The sequence below is a fragment of the Brassica napus genome, chromosome C3 (genome assembly GCF_020379485.1).
Source record: "Brassica napus cultivar Da-Ae chromosome C3, Da-Ae, whole genome shotgun sequence".
In the NCBI taxonomy this organism is placed as follows: Eukaryota; Viridiplantae; Streptophyta; class Magnoliopsida; order Brassicales; family Brassicaceae; genus Brassica; species Brassica napus.
In genome coordinates this window covers 62,602,476-62,615,561 of record NC_063446.1, presented here as the reverse complement: position 1 = coordinate 62,615,561, position 13,086 = coordinate 62,602,476, and the positions used below count along the sequence as shown (strand labels likewise).

The following is a 13,086-nucleotide window of genomic DNA, read 5'->3' as shown; positions in this document are numbered from 1 at the left end:
GTCGGAGCTGTTTTCTTCATATATGCCGTACGTTGAATTACGTTTATGTGGGGTGATGTAATTCAGTATTGTTTTTTAATTTTCTTTTGAAACTTTTAATAATTTCTATAAGTTTAGCTGTAATCTTTATCAAAATATGATATTATAATAATGTTTACATTGTTATGTATTTTTTTTTATAGAAGCAACAATAAGTTAGTTCTTCTATCAAAGGCTTGCATCATAGTTGAACACGGGAACCAAATATTAGCCAAACCTTTGAGCATCTTTAACCCATAAACCCTAAATGGGGTGCTTATTTTTCTGACTACATTGATAAAAAAGTTAGAAATAAGCTAAGTCTGCTGAGAACTAAAAGTGGTAAGGGGAGGAAAGGAATTCTTCAATTTTGGTTTGCAACAAGAGTATAAATAGCTGCTAAGAAGTTATCGGGAGTGATTGGTAGTTGTTGTAGGTGCTGTCCACAACCCTATTTATTTCTACAGCACCAAATTCAGAGCAATCAAGCTTTAATTTTTTTTTTTGAAACCACAGCTCTTGAAATAACCTACAACTGTTACAAGTGTTCTGCATAGCCAAATATCTAAAGCAATTTTTAAGTGATTTTCATAAAATTTTACAGTAATAAAATCTAAAACCACAGCAAAAAGTCTACAAATTTTTTTCTACAGCAAAAATTTTAAAACTACAGCTATTACCAATCGGACCCAACTATGTCTAGTTACAAAGTTATTTGTAGTAAATTCTAAAGCTAAGGCAACTCTTGTTGTAACAACATTTTTTTTATGTATAAAATTTAACATACATTCAAAAAAAAAAACCCGACTACATTTCCAATTACGCATACTAAGTTAAACCAGTGACGATGCAAACTTCATGTACAAGGAAACGATTCAAGATAAAAACATTAATAAATTTAACAGAACATAGCACAGTTATTGTCTTACACTAACGATGTTAGCAAACTTACAACCACCCGAGATGACATTTAGGATTTAACTAAATTACGAAAGATCTAAAACAGAGTTTTTATGCTGTGCATCAAACAGTGACAGACACACACTTCACCATGACATACCGCCCATCGTCAAGGACAACATCACAGGACAACACCTTACCCCAAATCTCTCCTCCAGATTGGCGCCATTCCAAAGCAATCTCTGCACAGCAAATGACCTCATTGCCGTCACGTTTTTTAGGAAAAAAGAGAGCCAACTTCTTCTCGCCACACTTGACCACTCTGGACCACATCGATTGATCGGTCACCTCCACAGCCAAAAACTCCTCCAAACCGTTGACAACACTCCAACGGCTCTGCTTCGGATCAAACGCCGTCTCCCCAGAACGATCGTGATAGTAGAGGACATCATCAATCACACACGCACCCTCCCACCGCTCCTTAGAGTTCAACACTTCGTTCGTCAACTCTCACTTGTTTTCCTCTGGTTCGTAAACAAAAACCATCAATGTCTTCCTCCACGCTTCCTACGACGACCCATCTTCATGGGCGCAACGACAAAAGGAATCACCGATCAGGTACACCTTCCCGTCAACGACGTTAGCTACTTTTCTAAGCATGCGTTGAGGCATGTCGGAGATTGGCTGCAGCGTGTGAGAGGCGCAGTCGACGCTGAGGGCTTCGAGATCGTTGAACACGTATGTCTTGGAACCCACCGGGACAAAGCTTGCGTGGGGAGACATGGTAGGAAGCGACCCGACGATGACCAAGCGGTTTCTGCAGTTGAGTTTCCGGTGGAGAATGTGGAAACGGGAGTCACCCGTGTGGCGGTTTCAGAGGAGAGCGTAGACACGGTGCTGGGTGATTCCCAGCTGAGACCGCCTCTTGTAGAGCTTAGGGGAAGCAATGAGTTTCCTGAAAGTCTTGGAGACGAGGGAGAGAGTTGGGTAATGGCTACTTGGTACGCGAGCTAGGATATCAACGGTTACGTCGCCTGGAAGCGACGGAATCAGACGAGATTGCAAACAACCTAAAAACAAAACAAGCAATGACAGACTCTATTTCACACAGACTGAACACATTAGAAATAAATTATACTTATTCGAGGTCCTAAGCCGCATAAGAGAAGTTCGGGAAAAGAACCTCACCTTAGCCAATATTGGAAATGGATCAGGAAATACCCAAAACTAATATGTCTCTCGGTCTAGGCATTATATTAGCATGAATTATTGATATAATTCACACCTAAAGTTCCATGTTTCTTCCTGCGCATGGCATGTCACGTCACGATTAACGTTAATTATATGCCATGAAGGTTGCTTGTAGCTCAAGTAGGAAGGAAGAACACTTAGCTACACGGCTTTTAGATAACAAGTGATGATGGTGGTTGGTGCCAGGTGGTGGTGAGACGATGGATCCAGTTCCATGTGCCTTCTCTCCCTTTCGGCTCGGTCACGTTTTTAATTTATATTAAGGAACTGGTACGTACGAGATGACTACACCCGAAAACCGATGGAGACTTAATGACTCCGGTGACAAGGACGTGCCCCTCCGATGACCCGCGGCCCATGGTGGCACATAACGGTGGTTGACAGTTACGGCTGTGGCTCCGGCTAACGACAGCGGCATGGATGGTGTCGTTGGAGTGGTGATGCGGTATGACGGCAATGGTTCTGGTTCCGTAAAGAACGACGAGTGTTGGTGGTGAAAATAAATCTCCAAACCAACACAGTATGGAGGAGAGAAATCAATAATGAAGGAGAGGATCATGGCTCATCTCTCGTTCACTGTGTTGTGATGTTGACGGCCAAATGATGAAGAGGATACATATACGTATATGTAACACGATTAGGTTTAAGGAAAGGTGGATGAGTGGTGGTTTAGTGATAATAATTAAACTAAACCAGCTTTGGTTCTTGAAACATCTATATTATTAAAAGTGAAGTACATTTCATAGTTGTTTGGGTATATGAATAGTAGGATTAATAAAAACTGTTTTGTTTGGATGCATAGATATAGTTAATACTTTAGATGTTAATTTAAAAATTCAACATGCTTTTTAAAAATGTGAACAAAACAAAATAAGGCATATATTTAATACTTTAGATTTTAACTTAAAATAGGATTAATAAAAACGGCTAGATTTTAACAGAACGTAACTTCCAAGATAAAAATAAGGCATATATTTCAAAAACAAATATACACAAAATCTAAACTTAACAAAAACATAATTCCAACACATTAACTCCACATATATCGATCTTACAAACTAACATATCTGAACGAGAATCCTAATTACTTGATTCCCTCATTTCACACCTTCTTTATCCAATTTTCAAATAATAAATTATCAAAACCACTTTTAAGTATAACAACCGAATATTCTCTTTTTGTGCTAACAAATTTAGTTACTTAGGCAACTAATATATATCTTGCTTGATTGACTCCACAAAAATCGTGCTATTAAATTTTTAAAAAAATTCTTTAGATTACGTATAACCCACTATATATATAAACCTTCCCCTCATATTCTTCATACTCACCGTAGCAAAGAAAAAAAAACTAAAATGTCTAACAAGTAAAGTAGTTTGGATTTTTCGAACAAGCAAAGTTTGGTTTTTCTTAACCAAGTCAAACCCTTCAAAGACACTTGGCGAGTACATGTGAAGTGTCTTCACTCATGTAAGGTAAACAACAACTCTGGTGAATCTCTCGAATGCGTTCTCATGGATGAACAAGTAAGTTTGATTTTATATATATATATATATATATATATATATATATATATATATATATATATATATTGTCCCTTATATGTAATACTCTATCGATTTTGTTGTTTATACTAGCAAAAAATATTAATATCAGCTTTTATATTGTGTTTAGGGTGAGAAACTTCATGCTTCTGCCAAAAGAAATCAGATGTATTGTCTACAGCGCAACCTTCCAATTGGTGAATGGCGGTTTATTGAGAACTTTACAGTTACGAGTGCTGGAGGTTAATATCGAATAACTACCTCTCCAAATTACATTATTATTTTATCTTTGTTTTTCTATTATTATTATTTATTTATGTGAAAAAAATTATTTTAAAAACCTTATTCTTACATATTTTAAAAGTATTTATCATATATTAAGAACAAACAGTTTCTGATGTAATATATATTGCCTTTTCAACATTTTTTTCATTAATTATAAATAAGGTTCCCCTATAATTGTATTAAGATAGATTATAATAATATAGATTTTAAATACTGTATAACAATTTGACCGATCTTACACATCCAGTTACGAAATATATAATACACATGATTTTTTAACCATATTGAATTGATATATTTGGCTTCGTTTAATTTTCCATAAACAAATGAATATACATAAAATAGAATATGTATTTTTCATAAAGCTGTAAATTTGTTAAAATCTAAATAAAATATTGTTTGTTCTCAACATTTCAAGATTACACAATACAGTGACGAAATACAAAGTTTAAACAGTAAACTTTAATAATACAAATTCGTTCAACTAAATTAAGATCTGCAAATGTTTATATATATATCATAAAAATATATTCCCTCATCCACGTCCACGACCTCGGTTATTGCTGGATCGGCCGCCACGACCACCCCGATAACCTGATGAATTGTTTTGACGTTGTTGTTCATTGAACCACTCTGGATAACGGTGAACTAGAAAGCATTCAGAATAGTCATTCCCTTTTCGTCCACAATGTGTACACATTGGTGCTGGATCTCTGGATCGTGATGGTTGAACCTCAACTGTAGTTGCAGTAGACTCCTTCGGATGATCAGTTTTGACCGAGAATCCTAATGCTTCGGTTCGTTGCTCTTTGGCACGTGTAGAAGCTACGTTCTGTTCTTCGCGAATGATACGAGAGTAGACAATATTGAGATCTGGCAGCGGCTCTTCATCAGTGATGCGCGATCGTATGGAAGCAAATCGTGCGTCGTCAAGTCCAAATAAGAACTTATGGACTCGAGCATCTTCTCTCTCCTTTTCGATGTCTGCGGCAGCAGCACAAGTACACGGCCGAGAACTTTTCATGTTCTGTAACTCTTCCCATACCTTGGTGAGTCTTCTATAGTAGTCAAGAACCGACTGCCCATCTTGTTTGCAATTAGTGATCTCATCTTGGAGTTGATGTAGACGAGTTCTGTTTTTAACGGAGAAGCGGAAGCCTAGTGTCTCCCAAAGCTTATATGCTTCAGGAACATGTGTTACTGTTGATCTAACTTTAGAGCCGATCGACGTACGTATACATCCGACAACCATAGAATTAATGGCGAGCCACCGTGATAGATCAGGTTCGGCTTCTGGTTTTGTGATGGTGCCACCGATGAATCCTGTTTTCTGCTTTGATTGCAGGGAATTTCGGAGCTCTGTAGACCATTCAGAGTAGTTTTCATTAGTAAGTAGAACCGACTTAATAAGTGCTCCAGGGTTGTCGGATGGGCTGAGATAGTATGGTGATGGTAGGATAGATGCAGCTTGTGTTGTCGGGTTAGAAGAAGTAGAAAACACGTCAGAAATCGTTTATGATGGACGGAGTAGAAGTGATGAATTTTGAAGAGGATGATCAACAGCAGTAAGCGTGATCTAGAAAAAAAATTAGGGTTTAGAGATCTTTTGGCTCTGATACCATAAAATATGGGGCTGATTGGTTGGGCTGTTACTGTAGAAAATTTACTTTAGAATTTAGTCTATAGAATTTTTCGATTTAGCTTTAAGGGATGTAGCTTTAAAATTTCTTACAGCTAAAAAGATGAGGCTTTAGAAAATAAGATTTTTACAACCATTTTTTGTATGTTTTTACTGTAACTTTAGTTTTTTGGTTGTACCTTTAAAAACTAAGATAAAGCATAACTGGTAGTATTTAAGGTTGTAGATGAAAATTAAAGCTAAAGTCACTTCATACATCCCACCAATCACCCCCTATAATGTAATGTTTTATCTTATTCATCAATCCGACCTTGGTATTTATACAAAGTGTATCGCCTATGCGAGCTAGGAAAAGGAAAGTATACTTATGCCTAAATCCCGACATTATAGGAATATTAACATTAACACACTAACTACAAAAGGAATCAGGTACACCTTCCCGTCGACGGCATTAGCTACTTTTCTAAGCATGCGTTGAGGCATGTCGGAGATGGGCTGCACCGTGTGAGAGGCGCAGTCGACACTGAGCGCGTCCGGGTTTTTGAACACGTATGTCTTCAAACCAACGGGAACAAAGCTTCCACGGGGAGACATGGGAGGAAGCGATCCGACGATGACCAAGCGGTTGCAGTGGATGATGTAGAAACGGGAGTTACCAGTGTAGGGGTCACTGAGGAGAGCGTAGACACGGTGATGGGTGATTCCCAGCTGAGATTGCCTCTTGTAGAGCTAAGGGAAAGCAATGAGTTTCCTGAAAGTCTTTAGGAGACGAGGGAGAGAGTTGGGTAATGGCTTCTTGGCACACGAGCTACGATATCGACGATGATGTCTTCTGGAAGCGACGAAATCAGACGAGATTGCTCCTTTACTCCGTTGGAAAATTTGTTGTCAAGACAACTACTCCGCAGAATCGTTATGTGCGTACACCCAACTCCGGAACTCATTGATATTGCCACCATGAGACATTTTTTAACTCTTATTTTTTGTCTTTTTTGTGCATCTTTAGAATCAGAAAGGAGAACATATTTAGAAAATTTTCAAATTTGATAGGTGAGAATGTTGCAACGAATTTACGATATCATAAAATTTACTACTGCTTTACAATTATATTACCACTATTTTTACCAACCATACATATAGATATTTATCACAATTTCAACAATCTTCTATATTATTCGTAATTTAGTCGTTAATTAAATGCAAAGGTGTTGATGTAATTTTGTCGTAATGTAACAACAACTTTTCGACGACATGTACAAATTGTTTGTCGTAAGTCTACGACAAATTTACGATGAAAATTTGTCGTTCTAGGTTTACGTTTAGTTCAAATTTGTTTTCGTCGTGATATAGATGTACAGTCGGCGTAAAATTAAGACCACACTTTTGTATTCGTAATTTGTAGTCAATATGGGTAGTGAAAGAATATCATTATTCTATTACAGTGAAACCTCTGTAAATTAATAATGTTGAGACTACACTAAAACTATAAATTTTTATTAATTTATAGAGATTATTAATTTATCGATATACTAATTAAAACAAAAACTCAATTTAAGACTATAAAATTATATTATTTTTAGAGATTTTTTGTGTATATTAGTTTATAGAGAATTAATTTAAATAGGTTATACTGTACATTTTAGTCAACCAAAGTTTATACCTTATAGCAACAAATGATGTTTGCAAAATTATGTCATCTTGCAATTATTTTATTAGATTCATAACAAAACTATGTGAGACGTCGACATATATCTATGTTTCGTTGAATGTTTTTGATCTTGAAATATGTTAACTGCAGAACACTACAATCAAAAGTTGTTGACAATTATTTAGAGACATTCAAACCATCATCATCATAATTCCCATATATATACCAAACTTATAAGGGGAAAATTTTCCACAATTTCTCAAATATTTTGTAAGGAATACATCCTATAATTGTAGAAACAAATTATAAGATTTTCCAGTTTATGCAGATTATGACATATAATAGAAATACAACAAGATTGAAATTAATAAGTATTTAATATCTAATGAAACATTGAAATTAACTTTAAATTTTAAACAATAACAATTAAAATAAAATTAGATTACATATCAATCACCCATTGGTTCAACAGGTTAACCCGGGGTTTTAGCGTTTTTTGAAGATTTCATCAGTTTTTAAAGCGGTCTTCGAAGATTTCATCATTTTTTAAAAAATAATGGATATCTCTTAAAATCCAAACCAGATTATATATTGCATCACCGAGTTTACATATCAACCGCGGGTCCATTTTGGGTTTAAAACGCTGATTTAAATGCAAAATGTTTTAAATGGACAAAAATTTTACAAAGTTACAAAAGCATTGTTAATGGAATTGTTCATTATTAAATATCCCGCATTTTGAAAGTGTGGATCAATTTTTAGTAACTGTGGGTTATTACCTGGATCTATATGATTTTTAATTTAAAAAAATCATTAAATCCAAACTACATTATATACAGGGCGCCGAGTCTACCAGTTCGACCACAGATCTGGATCAAATATGGAAATACTGCTTGAAACTACATCATAATAGAATAATTTTAAATAATTTATTTTCTAATAAAAATTGTAAATTCATGCAAATTTTATCAAATGGTCAACAAAAATATATTTATGCTTTGAAAGAACGGATCAAAATAGCAATAGCTTCTAAATTGTATAGGGATAAAAGGTAGTGCAAATTGATGGTTACAACTATTGTACAAATATATGATTAGAAAAAAATCATTTCTAATTTAAAATCGACAGTTCATATCCTTACTACATTGGAATACTGAAAACACATTGTTCTTCAGAATATAATATGTATAAATTAAATATAACAAATATTTGTAAGTAAACAAATTTAAAAATTAAGGTACCCATTTGGTTCTCACATCATTTCAATTTGTTTGGTTCTGGAGAGATATGATCTGCTCGGTTACTTTTTTCTTCATTTTGGTAAAGTTCGGTTCGCGGTTCCGAATAAATATGCCCAAATCTATACACTATGTTATATAGAAATTCATTAAAAATATTTTATTTAATTTCGAAAATAAATCTATGATTTCCAGACGCTAGTCCTATTCGAGTTTGTAGTTAAAAGTGCAAGCTGTAATTATACGTTTCAAAATCCCACTTAATAATTTCCTAAAAAAATGTACACATTAATGAAAAGCTAAAACTGATTTTCCGATTTTTTATAAGGTTGATGATAAAGGTACTAGTGGTATTTAACACTGCAACATAATAGAACCATAATTCAATTATGTAAATATAATAGAATTACAATATCATTAAATGAAACAAAACTTGATTGAAAACTAACAAAAAATACATAATTAATTTGTAACAAAATAATAGTTATTCAGTTCTCGATTTCAAGTCGTCGGCCACAATACCAGCAAGCTGAAATAACCGCGAGCATGATGAGTGGCCCAACGATCATGGCAATGGCTAGGACTGGGATTGAACTTGGATCCATTTTCTTTTCTTTTTTTCGTTCACCAAAATTTTCAGTCTTTATAAGTTTTCTTCTTCTTTTTTGTTTTGCCTACCAATCAATTATATATATATACATGTATTGTTGATTCTGAATTTACATTTTTGTGGGTAAGTCACAGAATTTTGGAAAGTTTAGATTTCTTATTAAGAACTAGTAAAAATTGGAAATGTTTTGTTAGAAAACAAAGTACATGGAAATTTTTTCTGTGTTGATTCTTAGGTCCCAGATCCTTCTATTTTAACAAAGGCTTCTATCCTAAAATATAGATACACAGAATATACGATCATATTCAATCATAACTAATGTAGATATGTACATATCTCAATACCTTCTATCAAGTTGGAGAGTGTAGGTTTCGAACTCTAACTTGATAAGAAATACTGAAAATTCCTTCTTACCAAGTGCCTTCGTCAAAAATATTTGCTTGTTGCATCATTGTCGAACATGTTTTGTTGTAACAAAACCTCTCACGATCTCATCCCTTAGACATTATTTGAGAAGTGATTTGTCATGTGTCATCATCACATTGATTTTGAAAGAAAAAAAATATGACATAGAATACTAACAATACTGACATGACTTGAAGTTAATTGTGTCATGAACATTTACATTTAATGTTGATTTAAATTTTAAAAGTGGTGCATGAAAACACCTAATCTCCTATGAAATGTTACTTAATTCCAACATGCTTTGTCCTTTTATGGAAAATGGGATTAGCTGCTCATATGAATAGCTGAAGTGTTATCACAATGAATCTTAATTGGTTTGTGTTTGTCAAAGCAGATGCCAAATGTAGTCAGTAGACTCTTCAACCAAACCATCTCTTTAATTGTATCCGACGTTGCTTTGTATTCTGCTTCCGTTTACGAGCGAAAGTCTATGTCTTGTGTTGAATGTTTTCTAAGAAACCAGTGACCCAACTAACTGAATAAACCATGCCGTTAAAAGATCTTTCTGTGATGGAAAATGCTCCTCGATCTGCATCACACCAAGCACTCAAAGTCAAAGTATGCATTGCCTTAAGTAATATTCTCTGTCTTGGGTTCCATATCAGATATCGTACCACACAAATGGTTGCATCCCAATGCTCATGTTTCGGAGCTTGCATAAATTGGGAAAGAGTATGAATTGCTTACGGCAACTCAGACCTCGTTACTCTCAAGTAAATAAATCTTCCAACTAAATGTTGATATCTAGTCGGTTCTGAAATTGTCGCACCTTCAACCAACACAAGCTGGTGATTCTGATCCATCGGAAACAATGCAGGCTTCAGTGATATCGTCAAGAGCAAACTTCTATTGGCATAAGTAGATCCCTGAATCCAGATTGAACACATTGATAACATATAATATAAAGTAGTGAGAATCAACTCATGTGAAATAGAGCATAAAGAAGATCTCTCTCATGGATCTAGCTCATGAGGCACTACTGCATAATATCTCTATTTTTTATAAAACCGGCTGGTCGAGCCACAACCAACCTTCTGTCAGTCAGTTGCTGGAGTTTACTGGGAAAGAAGTTACTTTATTGACTGTAATTATCTTGTCAGTTTTGCCATTGCTTAAGTTTGTCCTCCCTAATGCAAAATTTATGCCATGAGAGAAGACATGCCAAATTGATCATATATACATTTTAGAATTGTGTATGTATCATCCTCCTTAGCCTCTTCTTTTGATTGTTACCTTTAACAGGTCACATTCCTTTCACAAAACTGGTGTCATGGTTGACGCTAGCATGTATACTCAGCAGAGAAATCTCAATGGTAATTCAGATGGTAAAATGCAAAGCTTATTCTATTGTAACATGTCTTTGACGGCTCTGTTTAGATCTTAATTACTGCTTGGTAAAAAACTGTTTTATTGTTCCTCGTAATTTTCAATATTGCTTGCTTCTTTGTGCCTGGGTGCTTTTACCTCAACTTGAAAAGTCCACAATGCTGCCTGTAGATTCGGTTTAGAGGGTAAAATATGAACTGCCTACTGCTACTGGTTGATCAGTTGTGTTTCCTCTTTGTACTCATGATCTTATTGAATTACTAAAATGTACACATTAATGAAAAAGTTCAAACTGATTTTAAGATTTCTTATAAGTTTGATGATAAAGGTACTAGTGGTATGTAACATTACAACATAATAAAACCATAATTCAATTACGCAAATATAATAGAATTACAATATCATTATGCGAAACAAAACTTGATTGAAAACTAACAAAAAACACATAATTAATTTGTAACAAAATAATAGTTATTCATTACTCGCAAATCGTTCGATAAGTTGTCGGGAGCAAAATAAGCAAGCTACAAGAGCTGAGAGGATGATGAGTCCCACAATGATGATGGTAATGGCTAGGATGGAACCTGTATCCATTTTTTTTCTTTTTTTCGTTCACCAAACTTTTCAGTCTTTATAAGTTTTCTTTTCTTTTTTTTGTTTAGCCTACCAATCAATTATACATATATATTTATACATGTATTGTTGATTCCGAATTTACATTTTTGTGGGTAAGTCACATTGTTTTGGAAAGTTTAGAGAACTAGTAAAAATAGGCAATGTTTTGTCAGAAAACAAAGATATGAAAAATGTTTTCTATATTGATTCTTAGGTCCAACAATGTTTCTATCCTATAATATAGATACACAGAATATATGATCATATCCAATCATAACTAATTTAGATATGTACATATCTCAATACCTTCTATCAAGTTGGAGAGTGCAGGTTTCAAACTCGCCATATGGCGAGCTGGGTATGCGTCGACCCGCTCGCCATGAGGCGAGCTGGGTATTTGTCAACCCGCTCACCATATGGCGAGATGGGTTTGTGTAATTCCGCTTGCCGTATAGTGAGCTGAGTATGCGTCAACCCGCTCGCCATATCGCGAGCTGTGTTCGTAACGTCCTGCTCGTCATATGGCGAGCTTAGCTCGTATCGCCCCGCTTTACATATCGCAAGCTGGGCTTGTATCATCTCGCTCGCCAAAAGTCCCACTCGCCATATGACGAGCTGGGCTCGGATCGTCTCATTCGCCATATGGCGAACTGGGCGCAGTTCATCCTACTCGCACTATGGCAAGCTGGGCTCGAATCGTCATGCTTGCCATATGGGAGCTGGACGCAGTTCGTCCCACTCACCATTCAGCGAGTTGGATGAGGACGAAGCCTTTTTGATACTTCGAAGATCTCTACTTTGGCACTTTCTGAAATTTTCTCGGGAAAGTTTTCCAAAAGTAACAATCTTAGACGTTAATTTCTAGATTACTATTTTCTTTACCTCAACAGTTAGCCCCCTAGCCTGTAAGTTTCTTTACCTCAACAGTTAGCCCACTTTTAATTTCTATATTATTAAAAGTGAAGTACATTTCAGAGTTGTTTGGGTATATGAATAGTAGGATTAATAAAAACTGTTTTGTTTGGATGCATAGATATAGTTAATACTTTAGATTTTAATTTAAAAATTCGACATGCTTTTTAAAAACGTGAACAAAACAAAATAAGGCATATATTTAATACTTTAGATTTTAACTTAAAATAGGATTAATAAAAACGGCTAGATTTTAACAGAACGTAACTTCCAAGTTAAAAATAAGGCATATATTTCAAAAACAAATATACACAAAATCTAAACTTAACAAGAACATAATTCCAACACATTAACTCCACATATATCGATCTTTCAAACTAACATATCTGAACGAGAATCCTAATTACTTGATTCCCTCATTTCATAACTTCTTTATCCAATTTTCAAATAATAAATTATCAAAACCACTTTTAAGTATAACAACCGAATATTCTCTTTTTGTGCTAACAAATTTAGTTACTTAGGCAACTAATATATATCTTGATTGATTGACTCCACAAAAATCGTGCTATTAAATTTTTTTAAAAAATCTTTAGATTACGTATAACCCACTATATATATAAACCTTCCCCTC

At 34.8% G+C, this 13,086-nt stretch overlaps 1 pseudogene; it reads right to left on the bottom strand.

Annotated features, from left to right (window-relative positions):
- Positions 1 to 381: 381 nt before the first annotated feature.
- Positions 382 to 2,528, bottom strand: LOC125583225 (annotated as a pseudogene).
- Between the last annotated feature and the right edge of the window lie 10,558 nt (positions 2,529 to 13,086).